Here is a 14,961-nt window from a genome sequence, read left to right as displayed (position 1 = left end):
TTTACCGAGGTCATTTATCACTGCCATGGACTTGGTTGTGGTAAATTGATCTCCCCTATTGTCATGTGGGTCATTCTTCTTCTTCTATGGATCAAATCATCATTGTTTAGTTGAGATGAAATGAGATGAGACGAGGCAAGATGAACTTCTCTTACGTTGAGACATGTACATCCAAGATGATACTTATGGTGCAGACAAAAATTCCTCCGTAACTGAGAGATTTGAAAATTGGCAGCTATGGTCCAAATTTCACCATCAAAATGATTTACAAACCATTGAGAAAAGTCACATTTGCACATATGACCAAGTTGTCCCTAAGTCTTCAAGTCAACCCCACAAGAGGAAATCGACCCTCCTAAACCACATATAAATAGCCAATCATTGAAGCTCATTTGGCATCACATCAACCAAACAGTTTGATATGAAATTGTAGAGGACCTTTCACATGTGCGAAGGAGTATCTTTTACGTTCTGCGTTTTCTCTATCTTTTAACCAAAGTTGACTTGCATTGAATTGGGTTATTTGGTTTTGGTTTTCACTGAGTTTTTGTATTGTCTTGGAGATCAAGCTTTTTAGGAGACTTTGACTTTGAGTTGACCATATATTCATCCTTGTTTTGGGCTCTTTGACTAAGGTTGATCCACATTGAACTCTCTTTTGACCGAAGAATTGTAGGACTGTTTGACTCTGTTTTGATTGAAATTTTGAGTTAAGAAGGGTTGAATATTCTATAGTATATTTTCTGTGTCTATCGAAGTTCTTGGTGTTGATTAACTCTTTGACTGCAAACTTTTACTATGATTTGACCAAGATTTTTTGCGAAAGTTGCAGGGTGAAGTTTGGCCTTCTGTTGCAAACTGTGATATTTGACCAAAGTTGACTTTTCTCTCTCATTTGATTGGTCTTGGATTGGTTGAATTAGAAAGTCAAAGATTTGATTTTGACTGGTTTATGGATGTACTATTGGACTATGTATCTCATGTTGAACATTGATTAAGTAATAGAAGAAAAAAAATTGATTTTGGCTTTTCCCCCTTATGGATGTAGCTTGGATTCCGCTTGGAATATTGGAGAGCTTGCTAGTATTAGCTCTTAGTTTATGCTTGTTAAGATCTTGTTAAAGGGAGAATAGCTTGTAGAATCTTTTGGTGTGAACAAGGAGAAAGAGACCTTAAACTCCCATGATTGATGTGTTTGAGGAGATGCTAGAATGATGCTTGGGATCCGAACCCATCGAAGGAAACCTGCAACACTAAGGCGAAGGTTGTACTTTCCTTTTTGTCATAATAATACAACTAATATTTTGTAATGCCTTGACAAAAATATTTGTATCTCATTGTGCTGAGCTATCTTTTATTGTGCATATACTATTTACTATTTTATCTCTAAATGCTTAACTTTTACTGGGGTGAATGAAATTGGATGAAATTATTTTAAGTGATTATCATAACATAAAACACTATGAAAATTAACATTTCATAGGGGAGACGCTGTTGAATGGTGTTGTCATTGATGTAAAAATCAATCTTTGAACACTTTTAATATATATTAGTGGATTGCATTAATTGGAAATTCCAATGGAAAAGAAGTCCCAGAAGAGAAGGAAACCCACAAGTTTAGAAGCCCTTATGGTGTGATCAAGGTGACCCACATTTGATGAGGTAAATTGATAGATTATAAAAGTGAATTTGCTAGCAAGACCATCATCTTCTCATTGCTTTTTTCATGTTGTTTCTATTGGTAGGTGGCATGCCACGTAACTCCTCATAGTTGAGGAGATATGACTTCTCCAAGATGAAGCCCCATATGAGTGGTAATGGAGCCAAAAATGGACGATAATGAATAACTTTATGATTGGTCAAATTGTGGCATTAATAATTGAGAAAATCTTGAATAATTGATGTGGGCCTTAAGTTAACTTAGTCACCCTTAAAAATGATTTTCATTTGATATCAAAAGGATTGATGTCATGCCTCAAAACATTATGTATATTGTTGCAAAAGGAAGTTGGCCCCACAAGAAAAGTGAAATTTATTCTTGCTTATAAATTAGGTCGACTCTAAGTTTAAGGGGTTTTAGGGCAAGTTGGCCCCCCTATCACATCCCTTCATCTTGTACATATAGGGCATTGTTTTCTCTCCTAAAGGGATAAATTATCATGCTTATATTAAGCTATTCTCTCTGAAATTTTTGAGGCCAAGGTAGTCATGAATATCAATAGTTAAACGCTGAGTTGTCAAGGTTTTGATTGTTTTATTTGTTTGTGGGATTTTCACTGGGCTAAAATCGTGATTCTGAGGTAGATTTTGACACATTTTAGAAGTCAATATGAGGCATATTTTCGATCCTTCTCTTGAGGCAAATTCGACTATCTTTGAGGCCAAGGTTCATCACTTCGAAGACCTAATCAGAGGTGCAATTTCAACTTGTCTGAGGCCCACTTCTAAGGAAAATTTATGTCATCTCTGAGCTAATTCTTAGCCTCCTTGAGGTACGGTTTCAAACTCCTTTGAAGACTTTCCTGAGGCTGTATTTAGGCCAAGTTTGAGGTAGATTAAGAGAACATTTTTGTATTTGTTTTGTGCACAAAGAGGGGAGTTTCCAGGCCATAATTATTCACTGTGATCATATTTGTTTTGGGCACATATAAGGGTTGAATTACGTGTGTAACAACCACTGTAAAAGAAGGGTTAAGGCTTAGCCTAGGTATATTTTTAAAATAAAAAATGGATTTCCTTAGGCTGCTGAAGAGGACAAATATAGGCCACAAGTTGAAGCATTAGAAGGGTTGTTTAAAGGCCTGTTTGGTCATGTTGAGGGCTAGTTTAAAATGCATATTGAAGGGCTGATTAGAAGTGCAATCCTAATACAAATCTAAAGCAGAAGTAAGAAGTGTTTTTGGCCACAATTAAGGACTAAGACCAAACCTATGTAAGGCTTGTATCAAGGCCTATTTAAGAAACTATTAGAGAACTAATTAGGGCTATGGTTAAGCCACGGTCAAGAGAGAATTAAAAGGAAGATTTTATAGTTTGTATGCAGATATTATTGATGTGAATGCGTGACATTGTTGATGATGATTATATTTTGTTGTGTTATTGGTTGAAAATTAGTAATAATGATATTGCATTAAGGGTAATAAAAAGACCAACTTGTTGCCATTCAACCTTAATCAGTGATATTGCCTGTCTAACAAATACTATAATTGAGTTAGTGTTGAAACATTTACTATGTCATACTAATGCACATGGTTAATAATGTTATATGACTGAGTTGGTGTGACTGAGTTTGTGTACTTCTACTGATGTATGTTGTGGCAAGCCAGTGTTTTGAAGTAGTCGCATGCTGCTAATAAGAAGACTAAGTGCTAATACCGAGGTTTATAGTTGAAGTTGCTGAGATTAGTACGATTTGGTTTGGTATGGTAACTAGTTTATCTTATTGGATGTTATTGGTACAATGATTTTATCTTAGATACTTGTGGTGTTGAGCAATGGATCTATCTTAGATTGGTTATTGATTATTCATTGATGATGTTAGGGTTTCAAAGGTTGGTTTGTTGATGCTAATGTGTTGAGTGAATATACTATGCATGGATGTATAAGCTGCTAGGGTTTATGGTATGAGCCTTGTGTGTGTTGAGCATTGTTGGTGTGTTATATGCCAATGTGAGAGGTTACCCTATTTAGGGTTGAACTGGTAAAAGTTGTCTATCCATGAAATCTGTAGTAATTGATTCAATTGAGTAGAATATTCATGAAGTTTGCTATAAGAGAATGTTTTTGATGAGCAACGCCATGAATGACACGTTGATGACAACAATATTGTGACAAGTGTATATAACAAACAATATAATGACAAGCGTAGACAGTGCAATGATAATGTAATAGTGGTATTGATATGTGAGACACCAGGGTTATTGACAATAGTGGTTGGGCAGTGATTAGAGCCATCAGTGCAGTGGATGATAAGTGTAACCAATGTGATCTATCTTATTATTTTATCTTCTAACTTTCACATGGCAAAGTGGTGCAAGGTGGAGATTAAAGTCTCCTTCAGGTTGGGGCTTGAGAATACTTCAGGGTGGCAAGGCGGTGTTATACAGTGTTTTGTCACGTGTCTTGCACTTCCTTGTGTCATACCCCTAAGTGCCCAAAAATTGGCAATCATACAATATACACATCCTGATATGCAGTTCAGATCCTCCCTGAAACACTGATGGAAACATGCCTTGATACTTCCTTGAAGAAGTAAGCTCTAAAACCCTAATTTCAGGACCAATGCGACCTTGACACTGGAAACTAGTGATGATGATGAGTTGCACTATACTAGCCTCGTGCTGCCAGCGCACTTTTTACTTGGATACTCACGTTGATCCCTAAAAGACAAGAAGCTTCGTGATCTAGAGGCTTCCAGAACGATGAGCCGATGTTGTTTGGTTTGATGAGGTCAAATTTTCCCAATATTGCTCTTCGATCTTATCCCTATGAGCTACCTCCTTGAGATGAGGGCCTTCATCTATATTTGGAGAGATCCTAACTCCATTTCTTTGCTTATATATTCATCCTCTCTCATTCCCAAATGGTTGGTCTCTAATTATTTGCACCCTTATGTTGATATTGTGCCTACATGCTACTCATTTGGCTTGGAGGAGTGCTTGGAGAACTTGATCTTGGACTTGGACATTCATTCATGGAGAGACTATTGACATCAAGGATTGGTTGTATGCTTCCTCCTTTATTTCATTAATATATACAACTGTTGGTTCACTTTCCATAAATGTTTGTGTTAATGCATCATTTATCTTAATGCTTCTTGATGTGTTAAGTGGATTACTATTGATTATGCTTGTTGTACTTGCATCTTTGTTGTGTCTTTGATCTCTTGTGTAGGTATTTGAACGCTACGAAAAATAGCGATGATCCCGAGGAGCAAGCGATTCGAGGTCTTCAACAAAGGAGTGTGTCATTTCGATTGTAGTTTAGGAAAGTGTCTTGTAGATTGTCACACAGGTTGCTAGTCCCACTTATTGGGCTAGAGGGATCGTCTCTGTTTGTAGAGAGGATTTACCTAGACAACAAATTGACAAATCCACTGGGGAAGTTATAACCCTTTCCATCCATTCCTTCGATTAGATTCTTTGATGAGTTTGACCAATGGTCGATTTATTGGATTGTGTGCATCACTGTAGCTATTTGTAGTCATTGGTTATTGCCTAAGGATGTTAAGTCTGCTTTGATCTTGAAGAATTTTATTTTTGCCTTATTTTTCTTGCCCAATGCGTTTTCTGCTTTGACAGAAGTGCTGACAATGCTGATTTTCAAATCACAGTTGCGTTGATCTGCCTTTAATCGCCTTTTTTCCTTTAACATACGTGCTTATCCTAGAGGATTAAAGAAAATTAGGGTTTCTTCTCATTCTCAGTGGTTTTCAACCTCTGCGAGTGATTTTCTAGTGTAATTACTGTGTCTTTGTCTTGATTGTTGTCCTTGTGTGATTGCAATTGTCCCTTGACTTTGTTGATGTGTGTTTGGAGCTTGATTTCCTTCTAGGGTTTCCAGGATTTCTAGGTCACCCTTTGCTCATTGCTTGGTCTGTCTCTGAGATTGATTCCTTCCATTTAAGAGTCTTGATGAAATTAGGACACCTTTTGCAAGTTGCTTTCGGTTTATGCTTGTGAAGCTATTTTCATTAGTGTTGGATTGTTTTGGTACTTTGGAAATTGATATTGATCCATTGCCAAATATAGACTACAGTTGTTGGCATTGGTATGACTGAAAGTGGATGCTTGTTTTGATTTCTTTGTTTCGAAAAGAAAAGTGAATGCTTTTTCATTTAAGTATTTTTGAAACAATTTGCATTCAAAACCATAAGTGAATGAAATTTTCATTTTAGTTGTTTTAGATTGCATTTTTCCTTCGCTCATTGCATTAGTTTGCATTGTTGAATTAAAGTAAAAGGAAAAGGAAAAAATATTAGTGCATGTTAGTGAAAGGAATTTGATTTTTGTCTCTCATAGGATTGCATTTTGGCATTGCATTTGTTAGTCAAAGTGAAAGATTAGATTTCATTTTTACATTTTGCATTGGAAAGATAAAGAGTTGTGTTTTAATGAATTTTGTTTGATTGATGCATTATTTGGTTGTCTCTCTTCCTTCGTTAGTTTAGCCTTCATCGAATGAAAATATTTCATTTTTATCATTGACTTGCATCATGGGGATTCAGGTGACATTGTTGAGCCATCAAATTGAAACTTAATTGAAGATAAACTTAAAATTTACCTCAATCAACCTAATGAGAATTTGTAACCTAACACAAATATCTAGAGGTCTAAGCTAGAGACGTGTTCTGACGTCTTTAAACATAGCATTTTTCGTTAACTGCCAGAATTGTGTCTCGTCCCAGTACGGAAGTGTATCGAAGGTTCTCCAGTACTTTCGAGTATATAGGAGGCACTTCAGTATGGAAAGTATATATGGACTCTCTCATCGAACGATTATGCATTAGACAATGTTAACATGGACTTGTGCTTCCCGTACCATCGAGTATATATTGGGAGACCCCACTAGGTTGCTATCTTTTAGCCAGAGGTAACTGAGTTAGCTTCCTTGTAAACGTGATACATTGAACAAAACATTCGGGGAGATCGACTATCGTACATCAAGTCCTTGTTTTTTGCTAAGGTGTAGATAACGGTTCACATATACTTGGTAAACCCTCTTGCCTAGCATTACCCGTTTTGATTTATTTATTGTTTCGTGTCATAAACTTAACTATGGATGATAATATGTCGAACCCATGCAGTTGATTCTTGGCCTCACATTGAGTAAATCCTTGTAAATTTTAATTTTCATCAGCCCTCAATGAAATCATCTCTTCTCCTTCTGTTCTTGAGAGAAAGTCATCGTGTTTGAACCATTGGGTTCACCTCATAGTTCCCCTTCATTGTCAGATACTGAAGGGTTTTCACAAAGAGCTCATCCTGAACTTTCACAATCACTTGAAGCTCAAGGCTTTGAACTTGGAATTGTCCCAATCATCCAACCCCTTGCTTCTAGTCCACCACCTTGAGACTCATCGTCATCACAAGATTCTGATCCAGAACCCCTAAGAGTCCACAAAGGATTGTTTTACATCCTCCAAATCCGCTTTACAATCCTTTTGTGATATCTCCACAACATCCTTATAGTCCATACGATCGACCTAATGTTACTTTGGAGTTATCTCCTCATCCATCTCGGATTCCTCCTCACCAATTATTTCCACCTATGGCTTTAGAAGGTGAGATCCTAAACTCTCCTCGAGGTCCTCCGGAAGTTTCCAATACTCACACTCCCGATGTCAATGAAGACTTCGACTATGAATTTCCTCCGGAAGGATTTCCTTATTTAGGAAGAGTTCCATCTCAACCCCATCCTGAAAACAGTGGGTTCACCTCACAGTTCCCCTTCATTATCGGATACTAAAGGGTCTTCACAAGGAGTTCATCCTGAAATTTCGCAGTCACTTGAAGCTCAAGGCTTTGAACTTGGAATTGTCCCAAGCATCCAACCCCTTGCTTCTCGTCCACCACCTCGAGACTCATCTTCATCTAAGGATTCTGATACAGAAACCCTTGAGAGGCCACATAGGCTTGTTTTATATCCTCTGAATCCACTTTACGATTCTTTTGTGATATCTCCACAACATCCTTATAGTCCATACGATCGATCTGGTGTTCCTTTGGAGTTATCTCCTTGTCCATCTCAGATTCCTGGCTTCAGAAGGTGAGATCCCAACCTCTCCCTTCAGAAGGTGAGATCCCAACCTCTCCTCGAGGTCTGTAGGAAGTTTCCTCTACTCACACTCCTAGTGTCAATGAAGACTTCGACTGTGACTTTCCCCCGGAAGGATTTCCTTATGTAGGAAGAGTTCCATCTCAAACCCGTCTTGAAAACAATGGGCCTATGCTACCTCATGGTTATAAAACCTTGGCTCAATTAGTTTCAGGAACTCCCAATGCCTCTTCATTGTCCCAAAATCCAATTAGGTCATTAAATGCTATGCCTACCTCTGGTTTTTTTATTTATAACCTGTACAAACTGCCGCTACTTCAGTTCCGATTTAGCTTACTATTCCGTCACAATCATTATCGTCATTTTAACCTTCCATTCGAGTGCAACCGACAGTTTCGGTTTATGCGTCTGTAAGTTCCTCAATCCCCACATCAAGTGGACCAAATATAGCACCACCTCATTCGCCGTCTAGGGGGAAAAATCCAAATATCCCTCTTGTTTCAGGTGGAACCCATGTGAGTGGATCACAACCTCACATGGTTGGAGTGAATCAACCTAATCCTAGTGGTATTCCTAATCCTGTTGATCCATCTAGGGCAGGTAATATCCGGTATCAACAGCCTTACATGGCCCAGATACCTCTCCAACTGTTATGTTCCATATGGTTCACAAGCACTGCAAAATCCGCCTTATATTCCACAAGCAGGACCTCATGTGCAGCTTGGTCAAAATCCTATTTTTAGTGCATATGGTCAAATCCCAATTGGAACTTATTAGTACCAACAAGGAATCCTTCAAGGAACTGTTCAACAACATTTATTGCAGCAAGGGAAACCTTTGCAGCAGCATGGGAAACCTTTGCAGCAGTTTCAACAACCTTTGCAACAACAAACACAGTTTGTCCAACAACCCAACCAACCTTTGTATCCACAAAGTCAACCATTGCAGTAGCAAGGTCAATCTTTGCAACAAAAAGTTCAACCTGTTTATCAAGAAGGTCAAACCTTTCAAACACAAGGGCAACCCCTGCAACAACAGGGTCAACAACTTTATTACCAGGGTTAGCAGGTGCAACAACCTGACAATCCATATGCCACACATAATGTTTATCCTCTTTATGGTTATCAACAGCTTATGGCAGGTCAATATCAACCCTACCCTGGACAAAATCCACCTTATAATCAAGGTACCCCTCAGTGGGGGAAAAATCAAGTCCCTTATGGTCAAAATCCTCCATTTTGGGGGAAAAATCCTTACCAACAAAGTTGGACCCCACAGATTGGGCCTTCTCAAAGGCCCTATATGCCTTTTAACTTGCAATTTCCATTTTTAGCGACATTGGAATTTCCCGTTGTCTCGAGGCTTACTAATGATCCAATTGTTCATTCGACTTATTGGCCTCTAGTTCCCACTAAAATTCTAAGCGATTGCCCCAAATTTGACGGAAAAGTTAAAGAGGACCCTCAGGCCCATGTGATGACATATCACTTATGGTGTTCTTCCAATTCTTACGTTGACGATTCTGTTCGTCTTCACCTCTTTCAACGAACCTTGATAGGTGTTGCAGCAAAGTGGAACATCTAGTTTCCCCGAGGTACCTATGCAAACTTCAACTCATTGGCCATGGCCTTCCTCACCCACTTCCAGTAACTAGTTCGCTATGAAACTGGTACCCACTTGCTCACATCTTTAAAACAGGATACCATGATCCATATCTCCGATCATATCCATGAATGGAGACATCGACGTCGCCTCATCAAATTCAAAGTTCCAGATGAGATGTTGACCGAATGGTTCACCAAGTCATTCGTAAAAAAAATCGCTAAAGATATAGCAATGGGAGGTTGCGTTACTGAGGATCAAGTTATTTCCCATGCCCGATATTTGGATTTGGTTTATTCCCAATCTAGCAAGCTATATGAAATTTTGCCTAACACTTTGAGGCCATCTTCGGACCCCGCATCTTCGAATTCTCCAGATGTACCACCTGTTGATGGTATAATTGGATCAATATCTCAAACTTCTACTAAAGCTTCTTCGAAGTAAAAATCTGTTTCGAATACTGGTTCTATTCCTCCTTCGAAAAACCCATCGAATCCTAGTAAAATCTCTGAGGTCAATGTCATCCAGTCTACCACGACAGACAAAGCCTCGAAAGGTAAGAAGAAGGGTAAAGGTAAAGCAAAATCCGATACCCCGAAACATGATCCTCCTAAGACATCTGCTGATGATGCTTCCAAACGAAATCTGAAATATCCTTGCCTCATTTGTGAGGAATATCATTACACAAAGGATTGTCTCTGACGCGCAGAAGTTAGTCGTTTATTGAAAGGAACCCTGACTGTGTTGAAAGAGGCATTTCCATCTCCATAGACTCAGCTGGTAGACCAACCAAAATCCTCTGCCTCATCTGGTTCTCAAGTTTACATGATGATGGGTTCATTGCCTATCTCTGTAGCCACTTGATCGAAAGATTATCAAACCCCTCAAAAGCAGGCGGTGGAAAAGAAAGCCACTAATATACCTTTTACTTCCGCTCCACCCAATTCTAGTCCTCTCCATATTGAGAGATTCAATAATGAATCCGTCATCCGACTGCCTCCCAAAGGTGTGCTTTGGAAATCATCTTATAATCTGAATGCTAGGGCTGCTCAACATTAAAGTATTGTCAAAGATTTAGCTCAAGCACCTTCAATGATGTTTGCTTTGGAAGTTCTCCAAACTTGTCCAATGTAGCGGAAATAATTATTGCCTTCTATAAGAGGTATCGATCCTGATGATTCAAACTTGATTACCTTCGACCTTGAAAACCATGTTCCTCGTCTTCCTCATCAAATTGATTTTTTGATTCAAGTCATTATAAAAGGAAAGACGATCCATTGGACTGTCATCAATGAAGGTGCTTCCACTTGTATCATGTCTGTTTCGTCTTGGAAATCCCTTAGCTCTCCACCTCTCAACCAGTCCCCAAACACCTTGGAGGCCTTTGATGGTAGAGGCTCCCATCGTTATGGTATTCTCAAAAGTTTTCCTATCACTTTGGAAGGGAAGACTGTCGAGTTAGAAGTAGAAGTTGTAGACGCGAATCTGAATTAAAACATTCTACTTGGGCACAGTTGGACCCATGCTATGTTTTATGTGGTTTCCTCTTTGTTCCAGGTGCTTCGTTTTCCTCATGAAGGAAAAATTGTCACCGTCGATCAATTGTCCTTTTTCTCTTCTGGTGCTTCAAATGGCAACGTCCCATATGTGGGAAATACCGATATTCCATATGAGAGTGTGGGAGCAGGCCTTTTCAAGGATTCTACCTTAGTGGGAAATTTTTCTCTCCCACCTCCATATGTCGCCTCGATCAACATGATCTCTATTTCTACCGACCCATGGATTATTCCTTCTTTGGATCAGGTTGATTCAATGGGTGATGCTATACCGCAAGTCCCTTAGAGAAATCCTATCAAGAAATTGTCTTGGCTTTAGTGACTGCTTCAGAAAGCCATGTTGTTCTCAGTATGCAACTAGAGGATTATTCACAATCTCCTTGGCTTTGTTCTTGGGATTCTCCGGATCCTTTGAACAAGATATTGCCCACCGACGAGAGTACTGTTGAGGTTATGTCTCTTGACGAAACCCCTTGGGATGATGCCCATCATCGTTCCTCGTTTCTTCCAAGCTGAAGTGCGATTCCTTCGTGTCTCGAAGCTTTTGTTTCTCATCACCCAATGCATCCACTTCAAACACCTATTCTGGTGCACGAAATTTTATCCAAAGGTAATATGGGAAATCTTACTGCAACATTTCCTATTGACATTTTGGTCCAACCTGAAATTGTCAAAATATTTCAACTCGAGGCATCTTTTTCTCACTATGAGATTAAGATTTTCACACATCCCATTGTGATCTCTTCTCACTGAGTCTTTACCATTCGCCCATTATCGCAATGGGGTATTCATCCTGGACTCGTAACCCTCACTCGCCCTGGGGGCATGGGGGCATTGTCATTTATGTGGGTTATTCCACTATTTGACCGAGTTGATGCTTACATGTCATGCCAACGATGAAACTTCGGTTTCTTTCTTTGTTGATCGATTGCCCGAGTCCAAAAATGAGCTCCATATGAACTTTTTTACTTTTGTACATTAGTGTGTAGATTCATTGGTGTTCAACTTTGATTTTTTGGCGTGATTGTTTGATTTGAAGACATGTTTCCTTCTTCTTACCTTGTGTTCCACTTGGTTTGCAGATGTCGTCTAACCATTATGTTGGTTTGCTGACGGTGCTTGCTGTATCACACAAAACTTATCTTCCGCAGCTTGGGCACTCTTTTCTCTTGAAGGCGAGTTGATTTATTTACAAGGTATTTGCTTGGGACGAACAACTAACAATATTTCTGAGTACAGTGTTGTTATTGAACTATTATCAGAAGAAGTTACTCTTGGCATTAGAGATTTAGTTGTCAAACTAGATTCATAACTCGTTGTGTTACAATTGAATAGTCATTACTGAGTAGGAAATCCATAAATTTTGTGTATGTATCTACATGTTTGATTATTGGAAAGAAATTTTGATTATATCACATATCAGCACATTCCACAAAATTTGAATACACTAACAGACACATTAGCAATTTATGTTCTTGATAGAAATTTGCATAACTTATAAAATTGATCACATCATCAGGATATATGAACACATAAGTATAAAATAAAAACACACACATATATATATATATATATATATATATATATATATATCGTGTTTTTCAAAGTTTGTTCATCAAAACCTCGAAAAATAAGTGTTCTAGGACACATGGCCATCAATGCCTACAACAATACAAAAAATTCGATTGGAAAAGGCTATTTTCCCACATGATGCTCGTGATAACATGAGACCGCTCTGATCACTCGGCCTAACAACCAACGTAGTCTCGCAGACACTCCTACTGTATGCCTTTGGTATCGTAGTGGAACGTCATCTATAGTCGCATATTCTGGAATCCCTCAGGTGATAACCTCCAGATTTCATTCCATTTCTACCATAGGATCTAATCCTTCCTCGTATGGAACATATTTTATCTGATGTGCTACTTGCCGTGCTATTGGCGACATGCGAGGATGCCTTTCTGGTCCCACATCTGCACATTTATCACAAGTGAACTCTCAGATACACTGTAACAAAAAAAACTCATAAAACTTGAAAATCCAAAAACAAGTTTTACCTGCATCAGTCCACTGTTCACCCGGTGGTAGAGGTAGATCTGGGTCTCCTCTGAAATTCGTGCCTACATAGGCATAGTCATCCACAACGATCTGTTGTTGGCACAACCAACTAAAAAATGGTGGAGGGAAATGCATCCATTGTCCCCCTCCCCCACGAGGCATAATCTCACTCCATCTGAGCAACCTCAGATCTTGTGGAGCTGGATCCTCCACCTCTACCCACTAGTACCGAAATAGGGGCACACGCTCCAAAAAGAAAGCGACCAAAATCGAACCATAGTCGAATTGCTTCAAGTTTCTTGCTTGCCTTTAGTCAGTTGCCTCTTCATGTTGACCAATAGCCCCTCACACCAGTTGAACACTTTTGGAGTGAGGAAATCCATTACATACTGGAATTGTGATTTTGAGACCTCACGCAAAGCTTGTGCCCCAACTATACGGGCTATGGTGTGTAGAATTGTCCTCAAGGGAAGATTGCTGATGGTTGCTATCTTCACCTTCCCGCTCACAATTATCTCTACACCTGGGCAATGCCTTCTGATTAAGGTATTGGTGCTCTCACCTCCAGCATGGGATCTGTTGTAGCTCCCAGAGACAACCTCAGATTGCTTACAAGACAAGTGCCTCAACACATCTAGATTGGTGTGTCTAAATGATTTATAGGAAACTTGAGACATCACTTATGTTCTATAGATACATATATACATATAGGAAATGGATTGGTTCATTTATTCGAAGAAATAAGACATGGATTTTTGGTACTTCTTCATAGGTCCAGATCTTCATAGTGGAGGCCGAGTGTTTCAAGGTCTTACAACTTAATAAGATGGGCAAAACTCCACAGTTAAGCGCGCTTGAGTCAGAGGAGTTCTGGGATGGGTGACCTCCTGGGAAGTCCTGGTTACCGGGTGCAAGCCCGGAAGTGATGATTGATGCTATGTGATTCATTTCACTAGTTTCAATCCCACTTCTTCACCCCTGTGAGCATCACCCTATGCAATGAGTGCTAAGTGAACTATTCAAAAATCATGAGAAATTAGTCAGTTACGACTACCTCTCATGGAAATGGTCATACATGAATGACTTACTTAACGCAGTTGAATCCCAAAATGATATCTAATATAATGCACTGCGTAAACCCCCATACTTAAATTCAAAAAGAGTCAAGGGATCTCTACTTGAATGGTTCATGAGACACAATACTTGCTAAGGTTTTGCAAATGGGGTAGCAAGCTAAGTGCGCCTGATTGTGGGGAAAACTCCACAGTTAAGCGCGCTTGAGCCAGAGGAGTTCTGGGATGGGTGACCTCGTGGGAAGTCCTGGTTACCGGGTGCAAGCCCGGAAGTGATGATTGATGCTATGTGATTCATTTCACTAGTTTCAATCCCACTTCTTCACCCCTGTGAGCATCACCCGATGCAATGAGTGCTAAGTGAACTATTCAAAAATCATGAGAAATTAGTCAGTTACGACTACCTCTCATGGAAATGGTCATACATGAATGACTTACTTAACGCAGTTGAATCCCAAAATGATATCTAACTTAATAAGATTTTGCAGAGCAGATGAGAGAGGACCAAGAGAAGGAGCAACTCATCACATAGAGCATAAGGCTTCAATCATTCTACACTTAACACATAGAGCTTCAATCATTCTACACTTAACACATAGAGCTTGAGGCATTAAGTATTTCTATACTTATTTGAGTTACAAGGAGAAATGGTAAATGAAAGAGGAGTTGAAAGCTATGATTCATGTGTTGCAGATTTAATGATCTAATTTCAATAGTCCACACAGGCATATACATAAACAATGTTGAGACAAATAAATCTATGAAACTATTACAAGCATTTGCATTAACATGTAGATACTAATGAATCTGTGAACAAGCCCTGGTTCTTTCTTCTCCCAGCCTGTGTTAATCTAGCAAGCAAGTTATAAAAGGCAATCCCCGGTTCTTATCCCATC

Source organism: Pinus tabuliformis, chromosome 6 (assembly GCF_031772625.1).
Source record: "Pinus tabuliformis cultivar Carrire ecotype Pingquan chromosome 6, CPIR1, whole genome shotgun sequence".
Lineage (NCBI taxonomy): Eukaryota > Viridiplantae > Streptophyta > Pinopsida > Pinales > Pinaceae > Pinus > Pinus tabuliformis.
Note: the sequence above shows the minus strand (reverse complement) of the source record.